This window comes from Ranitomeya variabilis, chromosome 3, assembly GCF_051348905.1.
Source record: "Ranitomeya variabilis isolate aRanVar5 chromosome 3, aRanVar5.hap1, whole genome shotgun sequence".
NCBI lineage: Eukaryota > Metazoa > Chordata > Amphibia > Anura > Dendrobatidae > Ranitomeya > Ranitomeya variabilis.
This window is the reverse complement of record NC_135234.1, coordinates 104,300,525-104,314,055: the sequence shown is the minus strand read 5'-3', so window position 1 is coordinate 104,314,055 and position 13,531 is coordinate 104,300,525. Positions and strand designations below refer to the sequence as shown.

Sequence of the window (13,531 nt, the reverse complement as noted above, 5' to 3'; positions counted from 1 at the left end):
CCCGCGCACAAGTCCCACAGGACTGCACAAAAGAATGCACATCCCGTGACAAAGAAGGCCACCAAAAGGACCTACCAACCAAATCTCTGGTACCAAAAATCCCAGGATGACCAGCCAACACAGAACAATGAACCTCCGAAATCACTTTACTAGTCCATCTGTCAGGAACAAACAGTTTCCCCATTGGACAGCGGTCAGGTTTATCAGCCTGAAATTCCTGAAGAACCCGTCGTAAATCAGGGGAGATGGCAGAAAGAATCACCCCTTCCTTCAGAATGCCGACCGGCTCAAGGACCCCAGGAGAATCAGGCAAAAAGCTCCTAGAGAGGGCATCAGCCTTAACATTCTTAGAACCCGGAAGATACGAGACCACAAAATCAAAATGGGAGAAAAACAGGGACCATCGGGCCTGTCTAGGATTCAGCCGTTTGGCAGACTCGAGGTAAATCAGATTCTTATGATCGGTCAAGACCACAATACGGTGCTTGGCCCCCTCAAGCCAATGTCGCCACTCCTCAAATGCCCACTTCATAGCCAACAACTCACGATTGCCGACATCATAATTGCGTTCCGCAGGCGAAAACTTTCGAGAAAAGAAGGCACGCGGTTTCATCAAGGAACCATCAGAATTCCTCTGAGACAAAACGGCCCCTGCCCCAATCTCAGAAGCGTCAACCTCAACCTGAAAAGGAAGAGAAACATCCGGCTGACGCAACACAGGGGCAGAAGTAAATCGGCGTTTAAGCTCCTGAAAGGCAGAAACAGCCGCAGAGGGCCAATTCGTCACATCAGCGCCTTTCTTCGTCAAATCGGTCAGGGGTTTAACCACACTGGAGAAGTTGGCAATGAAACGGCGATAAAAATTAGCAAAGCCCAAAAATTTCTGAAGGCTCTTCACGGATGTGGGCTGGATCCAATCATGAATGGCCTGAACCTTAACCGGATCCATTTCTATAGATGAGGGAGAAAAAATGAAGCCCAAAAAGGAAATCTTCTGTACTCCAAAGAGGCACTTAGACCCCTTCACAAACAAGGCATTATCACAAAGGATCTGAAATACCATCCTGACTTGTTTCACATGAGACTCCCAATCATCTGAAAAAATCAAAATATCATCCAAATATACAATCATGAATTTATCAAGATAATTCCGAAATATATCATGCATGAAGGACTGAAACACAGATGGAGCATTAGAGAGTCCGAATGGCATCACAAGGTATTCAAAAGGCCTTCGGGCGTATTAAACGCAGTTTTCCATTCGTCACCCTGCTTAATACGAACAAGATTATATGCCCCTCGAAGGTCAATCTTAGTAAACCAACTAGCCCCCTTAATCCTAGCAAACAGATCAGAAAGCAAAGGCAAAGGGTATTGGAATTTGACCGTGATCTTATTCAAGAGGCGATAATCAATACAGGGTCTCAAGGAGCCATCTTTTTGGAAACAAAAAAAAAACCTGCTCCCAATGGTGAAGAAGATGGCCAAATATGCCCCTTCTCCAAGGACTCCTTAACATAGCTCCGCATGGCGGTATGTTCTGGCACAGACAGGTTGAAAAGTCGGCCCTTAGGGAACTTACAGCCTGGAATCAAGTCAATAGCACAATCAAAGTCCCTATGCGGTGGAAGGGAACTGGACTTGGGCTCATTGAATACATCCTGGAAATCTGACAAAAACTCAGGAATTTCAGAAGAGGGGGAGGAGGCAATTGACATCAAAGGAACGTCACCATGAACCCCCTGACAACCCCAACTAGTCACAGACATAGATTTCCAATCTAATACCGGATTATGCATCTGTAACCATGGGAAACCCAGCACGATAGCATCATGCAATTATGCAACACCAGGAAACGACAATCTTCCTGATGGGCTGGCGCCATGCACATGGTCAGCTGTGTCCAAAACTGAGGTTTATTTTTAGCCAACGGTGTAGCATCAATGCCCCTCAAAGGAATAGGAATCTGCAAAGGCTGCAAGGGGAAACCACAACGTCTGGCAAATTCTAAGTCCATTAAGTTTAGAGCGGCGCCTGAATCCACAAATGCCATGACAGAAAATGACGATAATGAGCAGATCAGGGTCACAGATAACAGAAATTTAGGTTGTACAGTACTGATGGTAACAGAACTAGCGATTCTCTTGGTACGCTTAGGGCAATCAGAAATAACATGAGCAGAATCGCCGCAGTAAAAACACAACCTATTCTGACGTCTGAATCCTTGTCGTTCAGCTCTAGACACAATCCTATCACACTGCATAGGCTCAGGACTCCGCTCGGAAGACAATGCCATAGTGTGCACAACTCTGCGCTCGCACAAGCGCCGATCAATCTGAATGGCCAGAGACATAGAATCACTCAGACCAGCAGGCGTGGGGAACCCCACCATAACATCTTTAACGGATTCAGAAAGACCCTTTCTGAAAATTGCCGCCAAGGCATCCTCATTCCATTTAGTCAGTACAGACCATTTTCTAAATTTCTGGCAATATGATTCTGCCGCTTCTTGACCCTGAAACAGGGCCAACAAGGTCTTCTCAGCATGATCCACTGAATTAGGTTCATCATACAATAACCCAAGCGCCTGAAAAAAGGTGTCTACATTAAGCAACGCCGGATTCCCAGGTTCCAGGGCAAATGCCCAATCCTGGGGGTCACCACGCAGCAGAGATATAACAATTTTAACCTGCTGGATGGGATCACCAGAGGAACGGGGTTTTAGAGCAAAAAACAGTTTACAGTTATTTTTAAAGCTCAAAAATTTTCTACCTGTCCCCAAGAAACAAATCAGGAGTTAGAATTCTAGGCTCTAAAACCGGAGTCTGAACGATATAATCGGAAATACCCTGTACTCTAGCAGCAAGTTGATCCACACGAGAAGCCAATCCCTGAACATCCATACCAGCGCCGAACTCCTGAGCCACCCAGAGGTAAAGAGGGGGAAAAAAAAAACACAACAGACTACAGAAAAAAAAATGGCTCAGCACTTTCCTTCCCTTCTTCTGAGATGCGGTTAACTTATTGTTGGCCAGTTGTACTGTTATGATCTGGTGGCCTAAGAGCAGCATGAGACGTACTCTGGAGAAGGTGGTACCTGTACTGACCGCAGACCCTGAACTTAACACCGCAACTAGAAGTAGCCGTGGAATGTACCTATCACTCCCTAGACATCTCGACACAGCCGGAGGACTAATTACCCCTAGAGATAGAAAAGGGAAAACTATCTTGCCTCAGAGAAAATTCCCAAAGGATAGACAGCCCCCCACAAATATTGACTGTGAGAGGAGAGGGAAAAAGCATACACAGACTGAAATCAGAATTTAGCAAAGGAGGCCACTTCTAGCTAAATAGAAAGGATAGGACAGAGTACTATGCGGTCAGTATTAAAACACTAGAAAATATCCACCACAGAAAATACAAAATCTCCACAGCTAACTAAAGATATGGAGGGTATATCTGCATCTCCAGAGATACCAGCTTGGCTAAACAAATCCTTATACAGACCAAGCTGGACAAGACAAAAACATGGAAAAGAGCTGAACAATAAGGCCACAGCATGTGGACAGCAAAAAATCAAGGCCAGAACTTATCTTTGTTGAAATGAACAGCAAAGCAGGAGAGAGCAGGCAGGGATGTGAATCCTCCAGGAACAATGGACAACTGGCATTGACTAAAGGGTCAAGCAAGGCTAAATAGCCCAGTCAGGATTGCAAAAACTTGACACACCTGATGAATGCTGCGATCCAGAGACAGCAGCACTACCACTTATAACCACCGGAGGGAGCCCAAGAGAATTCACAACAGTGGGCTGCCCAATGTACTACGTGGGCTGCGCAATGTACAACGTGGGCAGCCCAATGTACAACGTGGGCTGCGCAATGTACTACGTGGGCTGCGCAATGTACTGTGTGGGCTGTGCAATGTACTGTGTGGGCTGCGTAATGTGCTGCGTTGGCCGCGCAATGTACTGCGTTGGCTGCGCAATGTACTGTGTGGGCTGTGCTACACACTACGCATACATATCCTAGAATACCCGATGCATTAGAATCGGGCCACCATCTAGTTTGTAATATAACCTTTATTTATTTCTGTCAAATCAGCTTACAATGTTTTTATTCGTAAGGTGAGTGAACTTTATATCCTCCATTCATAGCATATGGACTGAAGGTGTAACCTTTATTATTGTTTCTTACTGACTGCTCTATAGTTACATTGTGGCCACATTGTGTGTTTATATGTGACTATTTATACTGTACATATGTTACCTTTGCTTTGGAGACGTTACAGACTGTGATGGTTGATACCTTGTGGCACAACAATGCCTAGTGGATGATAAATGATGATCTATTTAGGTGTCAGATAGAGGATGAGGTGCCGATAATGGAGTCTGCCTAAGAAGATCCTGGTGATGCTGGGAAAATGTTTGTAGTGGTCTTGGTGCTCTGTGCCACCATGCTGAAACAGATTTTTACTTCAGAGAAGTTTGTTAAATACTTCTATATTGATGTTGTATCCTTAGAATAAGGTCTAAAAGGTAATGTTTCTCCTTGACATACCAGCTATGGCATGCCAAGGTAAGGAGGCTTGTTCACCGTGCAATGCTCCTCTGGGAAATTTAATATGCAAATTGCCTCTTCAGAGAGGAAGAGGACTTGAACTCTACAGCACCACCTGTTGGATAAGTCATCAATAGAAGATCAGTGGGGGTCTGATATCCGGCACACCCACCAATCAGCTGTGATCACGTCCTGCAGTGTCCAGGTGGAAACAGCAAACAGACTGGAACAGCACAGCTCCATGCAATGTGTAGAATAGGAGCAGATCGGCATTAAACGACTGTCACACAGTGACAATATTCAGTACGGAAGGGGGGTCCTCAAACTGTCCCTGTAACTGGGGCCCTAACTATCCCTGTCCTGCAGGTACTCTTAAAGGTAGATAGTCTCAAGTCTCCGACCTAACTATGCTCCTGTTAGTATCCTAAGCTGTCCCCTCCCCCAGGACGCCTGGGACAGATATGTTAACCCCTTAATGACAGCCAATACGTCTTTTAACTGACCTGAGATATAAGAGAATAGCCTCCCCATACAGGTGACAATCCAGCAGCTGTTGACTGTACACTTATAGCTGACAACTTGCTGTATCAGCCACAATCAGTGTTTGCACCTTCCAAATCTGTTTAACCCCTTAGATGCTGCTATCAATAGTGACTACATCATTATAAATGGTTAACAGTGTGTTTGGGCTTCCTCTTTATCCAAATTGGTGCCCTCAGATCATGATTGTTTGGTCCTGATGTTTGCGATGACAATTCACGACCAAATAGCGGCCTTACAGTCTGACAGCTCTAGTAATCTGTTCAGAAGTTAGAGGCATTTAGGTGGTAAAAATACACATTTTCATTTCTGTCATACCACTTTTCATTAATTGCTGTAAAGCACCTGAAGGGTTAATAAACTACCTGACAGCAGTTTTCAATATGTTAGGGGGTGCTGTTTTTAAAATGGTATCATGTTTGGGGGTTTCCCAATATATGGGACCCCTAAAGTCACTTCCAACATGGATAAGTCCCTAAAAAAATAAATTTTGCAAATTTCCTTGAAAAAATTAAAAATTGCTGCTACATTTTTAAACCTCCTAAAATGCTAACAAAATAAAATAACATTTTACAAATGGTGCTAATGTAAAGCCGACATGTGGGAAATGTTATTTATTAATGGTTTGCTGTGGTATGACCATCTGGATTACAGGATTAATCATTAAAATTTTGAAAATTGCTATTTTTAAAACATTTTTCTCAAATTTTTTATATTTTTTATAAATAAACACAAAACATATTGACTTAAATTTACCATTATCATAAAGTATAATGTGTCACGAAAAAACAGTCTCAAAATCACTGGGATTTGTTGAAGCGTTGCAGAGTTATTACTACATAAAGTGACACTGGTCAGATTTCAAAAATTTGGCTCCGTCACTAAGGGGTTAATGTATATACACGTAAGACAAACAGGGATAACAAAAAGCAACTAACATACAAAAATATTCACCAAGGGTAAAAAGGAATAAAAGGAAGGATAAGAAGGTACAAACCAAATTGTAATAGGATAATGGAGAAAGCATACACCCAAAAACAGCAGACAACAATCTCCAGCAGCAACTAGGAACTCCAACTTCAGCACACCAACTCCAGCAAGCCAGGAAGCAAAACTTTCACAGGCATGGATGAGAAGGTCTGGCCAGGTTTTATAGAGAGAGAAAACAAGCAGGTCAAGAGCAGCTGTGATATGGAGCTGCATGTCTCTAACCAGCATACAAAAAGTCGTTAACCTCTTCAGCGCCAATGGAAACAAAACCCATTTAATGAAGAACAAAACACACAGGCTAAATGGAAGACCTGTGATTTACAGTACATAAAGATTGCCTAATCCCAGATCGACGTGATACACTCATTGTGACAATGGCTCCATACACTGTTTACATCCGGCCATAATAATAATCTTTATTTTTATATAGCGCTAACATATTCCGCAGTGCTTTATAGACATTATCATCGCTGTCCCCAATGGGGCTCACAATCTAAATTCCCTATCAGTATGTCTTTGGAATGTGGGAGGAAACCTATGCAAACACGGAGAGAACATACAAACTCCTTGCAGATGTTGTCCTTGGTGGGATTTGAACCCAAGACTCCAGTGCTGCAAGGCTGCAGTGCTAACCACTGAGCCACCGTGCTGCCCAGAGGTGATAACAGCTGATCGGTGGGGGGCTGTGTGTCAAACGCTCACCAATCTTAAATTGATCACCTATCCAATGGATAGGTCACCAACATAAAAGCAGTGGACAAACCCTTTAATCTGTAAATTGTTTTTCTTTGAAGGAAAAACATTAAAATAAATGCCACATTACGTATTTATTTATGCATGAAGTGAAGTAGTAAAGCAGGCCATAGACGTAGTTTTTAGGACCCATCACCTAACAATAAAAGTATTTAGTATCTATGTATTATTCAAAAAACTTAAATCAGCAAAACAATAACCCTCTACTTCCCCCCAACCTATTGATCATCACCTAAATTAGGATAAATTAGACATGCAAAGGATTAATCGAGTTAAAAAGCCTTGTTTTCTCTTTTTGGGAGCCTTTAAAGATGTTGGTCAGATCCTGTCTAAATTGGTGCTGATGAAAACTAACTTTTTACAGCCAGCATCAAAGTACTCCAACATTCGTGGAGTGGGGGATCTTCTCTTAGGAACAGCTGACAGATGTGTTAGGTATGGTCTTTTAGACTAGTGTCACACGACTGTATTTTCTCTCATCCGAGAAAATTGGTCTGATTATGTTAATCACACCCTGATCAGAGTTTGATCAGACTGCAATCCAATTTTCTCGGATGTGGAGATGTAAAAAACAAATTCTCCATCTTCTACATTCTGTCAGTCCTTGAAAATTGGACTACATTGAGATATCATCCGATTTTTTTGACGGACTCACTGACTTGTATGGCCAAGTGCGATCCGATTTCCGAATGCAAGTCATGCAATTTTTTTCTTCACACAGACTCAGTCTGAGGGAAAAAAATGACATGTGAACAGCCCAACAGAATTACATTTGTCCAAGCGTGATCCGATGTTTTGTCGCATTGCACTTGGACCAAAAAGACAGTTGTCTGCACCATCCCTTACTAAGGAAAATCACTTGCTATATGTTTAATCAAAGGGTGTCTTTATTAAACTTTTGACTCTCTTTCTTAATGAGCCCTGGTCCTCACAGATCCAGCTCCAGAAACTTCTGGGGAATCACCAATTGGCCCTGGTTAGTAGATAGGGATTCTATATGAAGGAAATACATAAGTGATAAGGAGGCAGTTGTAAATCTTGGAGGTGTTGGCCATGCTCATTAATATTTTCATTTTGATAGGACAATCCATTCTAGCTGCTCTTCAATGCGGTCATACAATAAGAAAAGGGCTGTTTGGGACCCTTGTTCTAATGGCTATTGGGCCCCCAGCAATCTGACACTTCTCTCCTTCTTTGTTGGAAAACCAATTCTCTCCAGAGTTTAGGAACATTGCCTGGTTCTTGGAATGAAGGGACGTCTTTTTTTGATGGTCAAGAGTTTTCCTTGTCTTGTTGTTGGGTGATGGTCTCCGTCTCTGGTCCTCTTTGTCTTTGCTGTGGAATCTCATTGGCTGGTGTCCATGGATCAGGTTTCCTCGAGCAGACAAAACAACAATGGCCATCTAGAAGTCTCCATATGTCCTTCCATCTAAGCAATGTAGTTCTGAGGATAAAATACTCAGTTCGGGACTGATGTGCAGAATGGTAAATCTTACAGTGCCATAGTGCCATGTCAGCTGTTTACTCCATTGTGCAGCTATCTGGCTTACATTATAAGGTGTCAGCTTTCAGCTTCTTGACTTCTTTGTTGGGCAGCACTCAGATGTCAGTACAATGCACTGCTTATTCCAGCAGATCCTGCACTGTACTCACTAGACATAGTGTAGATGAAGGTGAATGGCTTTTTGGTAGTCTCTGATGTGGTGAGATGGAGGTCCCATCATATGGTGAACTGGGGGTCTCCTCATGGATCTCCACTTCTACTCTGCACTGACTATATTCTCTCTGGTTACTATATGTATTTGTTCCATCACTTCTCTTTATCTCGCCGCCTGCTGATTGGCTGGATTCTGTTTCTAGCCCCTGTCGGCCAATCACATTCGAGCACTGTTTTTCTCAGAAGCTCCGCAATAAAAAGGACCCGAATAAAGAGCAATGAGAAAACAACTCGGTCGGGCCCGAGAAAGGCGAGAAGAGGCTGCGGCACCGGAACCGATCCGGTCCAAATAAGGAATAAAGGCAGCCCCGGGACCCGCACCTCCGGGATCAGCGAGAGAAAGGACTGCACTGTCCATGATCCCGGCCAGCATCCACTGTCATCAGAGTCCACTGCACCGGTGAGTACCGAGTCCTGCCGGGCATGACAGCTGATGCCCGGACCGTACACGGAGGGGCAGCGCTGCCGGGGCATCGGGGAGGCCGGAGAGATGGAGGCAGGCGGTGTGCGAGAGAAGACACAGTGTCCACTATCACTGCACGGTGCCCACTATCACTGCACAGTGCCCACTATCACTGCACGGTGCCCACTATCACTGCACGGTGCCCACTATCACTGCACGGTGCCCACTATCACTGCACGGTGCCCACTACCCGCGCGGGGTCCTGCCGGCAGCAGGATCGGAGTTGTGCTAGTGTGAACAGGCAGAAGACTGAGCTGTCAGTAATTGTGCAGGATAATTGGGAATAATCTGTGGGATAGTGGTGGTACTACCATGATATATATACTGCCCTGTATATACTGTGCTTATCTATGTACTGTACTTAGCTTTGTACTGCCCTATATATACTACCCACATCTATATCTTGTCTTCATCTATGTACTGCCCTGTATATACTGTGCTTATCTATGTACTGCCCTGTATACACTGCCCCCTGTATATATTGTTCTTACCTATGTACTGTCCCCCAGTATATACTGCCCTCACTTATACACTGCCCCCTGTATATACTGTGCTGATCTATGTTCTGTCCTGTATATACTGCTGTCCTCACTTATATACTGCCCCTGTATACACTGTCCCCCCCTGTATACACTGACTCCTATATACACTGTCCCCCCCTGTATACACTGCCCTCTGTACACACTGTCCCCTGTATACACTGTCTCCCCCTGTATACACTGTCTCCCATATACACTGCCCTCTGTATACACTGTCCTCTGTATACACTGTCTCCCCCTGTATACACTGTCTCCCATATACACTGTCCTCTGTATACACTGCCCTCTGTATACACTGTCCTCTGTATAAACTGTCCTCTGTATACACTGTCCCCCCCTGTATACACTGACTCCTATACACACTGTCCCCTGTATACACTGCCCCCCGTCCCCCTTGTTTTCTGCGCAGTGTAGTGCTGCTGGCACCATCCGGAGCCCGTGTCCCCTCTGTAGCCGCCATCACACGTCCCATCCTTGTGTTCTCTGTGCACTCTCTGACACACTGGACGTTTCCTTTGTCCGCGGCCTCCGCTCCTCGCACCGTGGCGCTTCCTATGTGCCCGTTTTTCGGTATGTCACGCCATGCCCCGGAGCCCGGTTTATTGCTCCGTCCTGTCCTTTCCTCTCACGCCTTTCCTTATCTTGTTCCTTTTGTCTCTCCCATTATCAGTATCGCCGCTGAGCTGACTGTACACCGGCAGCCCGTTCCCGTACGTCAGTACTGACACCTGTGCACTGTCCTGTCCACAATGTTCCGTACTATTTGTGTTACAGCTGCCCGCCGAGCTGTCGGTCCATGGCAGCGCCCCTGCCCCCTCTCCTTCCTCCCTCAGTCCCAGCACACACCCTCCCTCCTCCGCCGTGCCCAGCCGCGCTCTCCCGTCTCCCCTCACGAGCACTTCTTCCGCAGAACCGCAGCCTCGCGCCTGCCGGTTCAAACCGGCTGCTGTGACACCTGTCCCCCCTCCCCTTGCCCGGCTTCAACTGACCGACCAATCACAGGAAGCTCTCAAGTTTCGGTCGACCAATCGGTGTTCTGGAGGCGGAGCCTGTCCATCAGGAGCGCGCCTATTTGCTCTTTTTTAGCAAAGCCGGGCGCTCGTCCGGGAAGTCATCCGACACTGAGTGTGTCGTGTCCGCCACAGGTGACAGCAGGGTGGTCCTCGTCCTCCTGTGAGCGGCTGCGGCGCCGGCATCTCGTCACGTGTAGTAACAGGCTGCTTCGTGTGAAAAATCATTCCCCTCACACCGAGTGCACCAAAAAACTCCCCCAAACCAACAGAAAGCGTTGTTTGTAGATGTCTGCAATGTCAGTGCTGCCGTACAGTGTTAGTATTGCTGTACAATGTCAGTGATGCTATATGGTGTCAGGTCTGCTGTACAGTTAGAGCTGCTATACAGTGTCAGTGCTGCTGTAGTGTTAGAGCTGCTATACAGTGTCAGTGCTGCTGTAGTGTTAGAGCTGCTATACAGTGTCAGTGCTGCTGTAGTGTTAGAGCTGCTATACAGTGTCAGTGCTGCTGTAGTGTTAGAGCTGCTATACAGTGTCAGTGCTGCTGTAGTGTTAGGGCTGCTATACAGTTTTGCTGCTATTCATCGATAGTGCTGCAATTCAGTGGTGCTGCTATATGGTGTCAGGTCTGCTGTACAGTTAGAGCTGCTATACAGTGTTAGTGCTGCTATATGGTGTCAGTGCTGCTGTACAGTTATAGCTGCTGTACAGTGTCAGTGCTGCTGTAGTGTTAGTGTTACTGTACAGTGTCAGTGCTGCTATACAGTGTTAGTTCTGCTATACCGTACAGTGTTAGTTTTGCTGCACAGTGCTGCTGAATAGTGTCAGTGCTGATTTACAGTGTTAGTGTTGCTGTACAATGTCAGTGATGCTGTACAGACAGTGCTGCTGCAGTGTTAGTGCTGCTATAGTGATCAATCATTCAGCTGCCGGGATGAAAACTAAATCTCCGCGCAGTCATAAATACTCGGAGACCACATGAGCGTGCTCGGGAAAACCCGAGCAACGAGTACACTCGCTCATCACTAGTGCTATACAGTGTCAGTTCTGCTGTAGTACTAGTGCTGCTATACAGTGTTAGTGCTGCTCTACAGTGTCACTGCTGTTCATTGTTAGTGTTGCAATGCAGTGTCATTGCTGCTGTAGTGTTAGTGCTACTATACAGTGTCAGTGTTTTTGTATAGTTTGTGCTGATGTAGTGATATTGCTGCTGTAGTATTAGTGCTGCTGTACAGTGTTCTGCTGTTCAGTGTTAGTGCTGCTGTATAGTATTAGTGCTGCTATATAATGTCAGTGCTGTAGTGTTGGTGTTGCTGTACAGTGTTAGTGCTGCTGCTCCTTGTCAGTGCTGCTGTATAGTTTGTACTGTTGTAGTGATAGGGCTGCTGTACAGTGTCAGTGCTGCTGTAGTGTTAGTGCTGTTGTACAGTTTGTGCTAATGTAGTGTTAGGCTACTTTCACACTTCCGTCTTTAGGGATATGTTGCAATGCGTCGTTTTGGAGAAAAAACACATCCTGCAAAGTTGCGTGCAGGATGCGTTTTTTCTCCATAGACTTGCATTAGCGACACATTGCGATGTATGGCCACACATCGCATCCGTCATGCAACGGATGCGTCGTGTTTTGGCGGACCGTCGGCACAAAAAAAGTTCAATGTAACGTTTTTTTGTGCGTCGTGTCCGCCATTTTTGACCGTGCATGCGCGGCTGGAACTCCGCCCCCTCCTCCCCGGACATTACAATGGGGCAGCGGATGCGTTGAAAAACTGCATCCGCTGCCCACGTTGTGCTACATTTAGCACAATGTCCGTCGGGCCGACGGTTTGCGACAGCCCAGTACCGACGGATGTGTGAAGTAGCCTTAGTGCTGCTGTAGTGTTAGTGCTGTTGTACAGTTTGTGCTAATGTAGTGTTAGTGCTGCTATACAGTGTCAGTGCTGCTGTACAGTGTTAGTGCTGCTTTGCAGTGTCAGTGCTGCTGTACGGAGACTTGTCTGATGTTGATCCGAGTCTCAGATTAATATCACCAGAGCAAGTCTATGGGGCTGATACAATCAGACAGTATTCAGATGGCGGACTGTCCGTTTTTCAGAGACTGATAGGAGAAGCTGCAGAAACCATTGAGATTTAATTTTCATGAGAAAAACTGATGAAACGCTGATAATAAAAACTGACCAAACATTGATGAAAATCTGATCGAAAGCACAGATTAAAAAATCTAAGGACTCATTTAGACATTAGTTTTTTCACGTATGAGAAAATCAGACTGATACTAATCAGGATTTTATCACAGTGTGGTCCTAGTGCTAACCGGTTTTCTTTTACGTGGAGAAATTGTAAAAAAAAAATTCTCCACCTTCTCCATTCTGACAGTCCCTGAAAATCCAACCACAATTGGATATTATCCGAGTGCGTTCCGATTTTTTCACGTAGCCTTTGACTCACATTGCTGATTTTGTATCCACCCTTGGATCAGAATCGGACATATCTCCACTATTTTCCATTGACCTGTTGGTCCGAAAAAAAACATCAGACATTTGCGCAGCCCCATAGACTATCACAAATACGAGGGCTTGCTGTGAAAATCATGGACAGCACTCGTACGCAAATATCGGGCGTCTGAATGAGCCGCAACAGGGTGTAACGTAAACACCGTTAGAATCCGCCTTCTTGTCATTTTGAGCGGTTATAGAAGTGGATGAGAAGCACATGACATGGCGAAAATGTACAGTAAATCACATACTTCCAGCACACAATGCCTGCTTGAACTGGTAGCAGATACTAATGATATGTGCACACGACGTCTTTTGCACGGCCAGTGGTGTTTTTGCTGAAGTGGATTTTTTGGCATCTTTTCGCATTTTTTTTACTTGTACGTATAAAATAGTGAGATTTATTAAAGTATCATCCACTTTGCTCTTTCTGCCAGTGTAAGTGCACATACATCTTTTTAAGGCAG

General features: G+C 45.2%; 1 protein-coding gene across 1 annotated transcript in view; it reads left to right on the top strand.

Annotated features, from left to right (window-relative positions):
• Window positions 1–8,749: 8,749 nt before the first annotated feature.
• The window catches only part of SLC43A2 (solute carrier family 43 member 2), a 90,979-nt gene continuing 86,197 nt past the window's right edge, over window positions 8,750–13,531 (top strand). The window contains exon 1 of the mRNA XM_077294460.1: window positions 8,750–8,959. The gene's annotated coding sequence lies outside the window, so the exon portion shown is untranslated. The remainder of the gene's footprint in view (window positions 8,960–13,531) is intronic.